At 43.4% G+C, this 4,958-nt stretch overlaps 1 non-coding gene across 1 annotated transcript; it reads left to right on the forward strand.

Moving 5' to 3' along the window:
* Positions 1-4,285: 4,285 nt before the first annotated feature.
* Positions 4,286-4,357, forward strand: TRNAN-GUU. Its single transcript has one exon. It is a non-coding gene; the product is annotated as a tRNA-Asn (tRNA).
* Positions 4,358-4,958: the final 601 nt, after the last annotated feature.

Consider the following 4,958-nt stretch of genomic DNA (forward strand, 5'->3'; position numbering starts at 1 on the left):
CTCTTTATGTGGGAGCGAACCATCTTCGCTTACGGGTCTACCGATCCTATAGCTCCGATATAGATTTAAGTAACTTGGCAGAAAAAAATGCGGAAAAACGGTTTTGGATGGAAGAGGTAGATGAGAAAGACTTTCCACTTAGAGTCAGAAGTCCACGCTAGATGACCGATCTTTATGACCTTGAGGAAAATTACCTATCTTGAATTAATACACCAAAATCGGTTATTTCGATCGATCCACGAAAGGAATTGATCACCACGATAATGTGACGCAAGGCAAAATTTGTAATCAACATCAGTTATGTGAAATAGGTCATTTGAGAAAAAAAAGAGAGAATAGGACAATCTATATGTTTAACACAAGCGGTTAAGTCGATAGCTTTCTTAAGGAACAGCTAAAGAAAACGCTCTCATGAATCCTATTTTCTGATTATGTATGCCGCGACATTACGATTTGGAGCTTTGATCCGGCCATGTAGAGCACTCATAGAGGTCCGGCTTCACGTCAGTAATCTACCACACCCATGCTGGAATTCAGTAGAGTCCCACGAGTCAATAGACAAAAGCGAGAAACGAGGTTGTTTGACAAGGCTACGGTCTAACTTTTTCTTCCTAGCGGAGTTCAATACGAAAATAAAGGCGCTCCGCGTTGGGAATGGCGTACTACGTACGGGTGGTATTTCAGGTATAACTGATCAGGGTTGTTCTGAAAGCAAGTCAATTGGTGCTTTGGAAAGTGAGTGCCAGAGGCTAGTCACTGCTTGGTTTACAGAAGGGAAGGAAGAAAGAGATACCGAAGCAGATTCAGTATAGAAAAGAAGAAATTGATACCATTCATTCCAGTTTATTTGATACCCACTTAAAGTTTCTATCAAACCATGTCTTTTTCTTCGAACGTCAATCTCGTAGGAATTTCGATTGGAATTGTGGTATTGAAGGGCGAAGCCTTTACTCTTTGACTTGTTTCTTTGAATATAACATAATATTGACTGCACACTTCGAAAGATGATGGTGTATTCCAAGGATCAGTTCGTTTTTTATTGAATTCGCTAATAGATCTGGATGATTCAAAGAATGATTCTTCCCTGGGTATTTCCCCGGTACCATTATTTAAATTGGAGCTTTTCAATTCCATTTTTGAGATTGAGGTGAGGGTTTAAGACCGCTCGTAACGATTTTTTTCTTATGGCTGGGTGGGCAAGAAAAGGATTTGACTCTTGAAGATATCAACTCATACGCCTGCTCCATACATTCAAAAACATTTTTGGTACTTTCTATGAGAATGGATAAATAGAAATGGGTACATTCCTCTTTCTCTTTCTGGCCAAACTACCCATAAAAAAGAAGAGAGAGAGCTGTAAGAGCGGTAAAAGCAAGCTCGGTGGCCCGGTTTCACTACAGGTTGATATATCCTTTTGAAAGAAAAGTAAATTCTCTATGCTATAAGGTACCAATTCATCAAGTATAAAACCACATCTACAGTGGGAGTCCCTATCTACTTTCGATTCCCTTCTTACTGGCTTTGCCAATACATCATACTGATTTGACGCTTCCTTACGCTTTCTTTCAAGCATTGCTTCCAGGACAACGGAGTAGTATTCCAACAAGATAAAGAACCAGAACTGAGGTTGACACTACTGAAAGATAAAAGAATGGTGGATAGATGGATTCGCACCATCCCAAAACCGAAATACAGACAGACCAAAAAAATACGCAAATAAATACTCCACCACCAGCCTACCTACTAGCATGTATTAAGCGAATAGCTTGTATGGTAGTTGTTAAAGAAAAGATGTATGTAGTCCCGGAAGAGAAGAAATTGTCGTACGACCTGTAAGCGTCACTTTTGACTTCCTTGCCGTTTGTGAATTGAGTCAATCGAGTTACGTTTGAAAAATGAATGGAATTCTGGAGTGGACCAAATATCCATGGCAGAACCCCACACTGGCTAGGAACTGGGCTGCACTAAGCCCGGCACTTTTTGGGCTTCTTCATGAATCTAGTTATCAGGTAAGGTTAGATCATCTTATTGAATAGATATCTGAAAGAAAGCAAAGGAATGAATCGTTTTTCCAATTACCTTCTCTCAAAAACCATAGATCTTCTGGTTACCATTGACTATCCGGCACTTTCGTCTGTAGAGCGAAGCAAGAAATTGCATGGAAGGGCTTTTATGCTAATATCAGCCTTGTTTGGAACAATAGATGCAATCCATTTCAGTGTATGTCACTGAGTTCACCATTGCAGTTGAGACGTCAGGCAATTGAGCGTTCCCTAGAGTTTGGTTCAAAGGCTAAGGACTCCCCGCCGCCTTCATAAGGGCACTAAGGCGGAGCACGGAAAAGCAAATTGGGCACCCATGTTTTACCAGTCCCGGATCTCAGGGCCGTTTTGCCAACCGCCGACATGAACGAAATCGAATTTCATTGCGGGAAATTCGGATTTCATGAGGGAGGAAAAGGGGGTGGAGAGTCATACAATGCATTGGTGGGATGAAGGTGCTAGCTTGGCTGAGATAGGAAGTTTCGATGTGTATGTAGATTTGGTTCTAGTGCCCCCACCCTTTTCGAGATCTGTCAGGATTAGCAAGATGTTCTGGTGTAAACTATAGAGAAATGGAATGAATGAAATGTATCTAAGAAGAAAGGAAGCCATGCTCCATCCTGTTTCTAAAAAGAACATCACCTCCCTTTTTGGTTAGATACCGCTCCGTTAGGTACTAATGCTTCTACCTATCACCCGGAGGGTGAGTTTGAGAGCTGTGTTTTTTTCCAACGTTAATAGCATTCCGCGAGAAAAGTCATCTAATGATGTTGTCAGCGGAGTCCCTCGTCCATCCATGTATGAATAGCGGTATCCCCCATTTTGGACAGTGATGAGGTAGTCGACGCAATTTGCATGTGTATTTGCGTTCGGCTTTGCTACTTTCCTTCTAGAAAAGAATGTCCGCGGAAGGGAATAGTCTACGTGGCCCGGGGTAGTCTTTCAATTCCTTTATCGGGTGGGAGAGTTTAGAACCAGTTAAGCCAATAGCTGCTGCTTTAGTCACACTAGCTACATCAGTTGATCATGGATTTAGCATACCACCTCAGAATAGTCTACGTGGCCCCTTGTTTTTACTACAATTTGATATAGTGAATCCAGTAATGCAGACAGCCCTTTTTAAAGCGCTTTTAAAGCCCCTGACTCTCAAAAAGAGCTGGAGGTTTTGCCTCAACTCATTCCATGAATGTTGTTTCATTCCCCACGCGGCTGAATCCAACTCAGTCTTTATCCTGCCTTGGAGTTCTCTCTCATAACTGAAGCCAGGAGGTATTCGATTTATCGGATTTCGAGCTAGCTGCCCTTTTCTTGCTCCTTGCCATTAGCGCAGCCCTTTTCTTTTTCTTAGCTAGCGTAGTTTTTCACCTTCAAAAGAAGGCGCCAGCGCTTTTGTAGTGACCCCTCCGGGGTCCCGGGTTGCTTTGGCGCGCCCCACCCCGTCAGTCCTGTGTTGTACTTGACTTGACTCTCCCCCGCTTGCTGCTTGCTGATCGCAGTGTTCAAAAATGACACGAAGCTGGATATGAGTAGATGTTGTTGGTCGAAAACGTCTTTCATTCACAATGAAACAGAATGGTCTCGCTCGATGCATCATTTTAGAATGTGTATTTTCATATTAAGAGTTCTTAAAAGTTCTCAACTCAAAGCCCAACCGTCAAAAAGATGCTACAATGTTCGAAATTATCAACTTAACATGCCCCCTTACTTCCTTCGTGACCTCCCACTACTTCATCTACCGAAATGATTAGGCAGATCTAGTTTTTTCTAGCATTAAACCTGCTCATGATCCTTTATAGAGCATGGAGCAGACAGAGAGATGAAAGGACCACCTTCTCCTGCTTGCTTGATCGGAATCTATTCACATTTAGAATAGGTGAAGTGCTACTTAACTTCACTTAGTAGTTGAAACTCGCAGAGACAGAGAGAGTCCTCTCTCATACTTGCCAATTTCAAGGCTGATCAGCAAGGGAATTGGCAGGAACCAACCTTAGTTGCCCCTCGGTAGAGTGAGTCTACTTAGCGAACTGGCAGGACGCGGAGATCGATTGATCAATATGCATATCGAGAGTTGATGGTTGACCGTTGCCCCCCTTATCCTGCCCCGGCCGGGGAGGCAAAGGGGATTGCTATCGTCACCCTTTCTCCCGGTGTATGTGAAAGAGAAAAAGTGACGCACTTTTAGGATTTTCGGTCTGCGGTTGGTTGGGCCAAAGAACGAGAGTCAGCTTCCTTAAGTCCGTTCTTCCTCAGTAGCTCAGTGGTAGAGCGGTCGGCTGTTAACTGACTGGTCGTAGGTTCGAATCCTACTTGGGGAGATTTGATTCATTCAGAATTCGAATTGATAGTTATAGCTTTTCTGACTAGCGACCCCTGTCCTTCTCCTTTTTTTTTTTCTAAAGACGCAGCAGAATCGTCAAACGGGACATCAAAAGTGGGAAGTTGATTGTAGGATTTCTATTCCTCACTCTCGTATAGGTGAACTTGGTTCGTTCAATGAAAAGGGATAAGAAGGATCCACTGGGAATGAATGGGAAGACTGGGGTAGTATCTTCATTAGCCGGAAGGAATTAGTCTCCACTAGCGTAATTCGAAGAACGAACAAGAAAAGGCGTCTTTAGGTAGGAGGATGGATGGATGTGGTCCAATGGCTAAAGCTCTGCCAGCTTCTTGTAGACTGGCAGTCTCCGAGAGGAACCTTAACCCCCCGGGCCGGGTGGGATGGTATACTTTTTTTTTCGCCACAAGTGGGAACTCAGTCCTTGGTAAGACACAAGGGGGGAAGGAAGATCTTCACTCATTCATTAAGTAAGTGCCTGCGGTGAGACCCACAACAAACGAAGGGGGTGGAGGGAGACCGAAGAAGGAACAATTGTCTTGAATGCTACGCTGGGATCAGCAGCTTCCAGTGTTTTCAAA

This window comes from Triticum urartu, chromosome 7, assembly GCF_003073215.2.
Source record: "Triticum urartu cultivar G1812 chromosome 7, Tu2.1, whole genome shotgun sequence".
NCBI classification, from domain to species: Eukaryota; Viridiplantae; Streptophyta; class Magnoliopsida; order Poales; family Poaceae; genus Triticum; species Triticum urartu.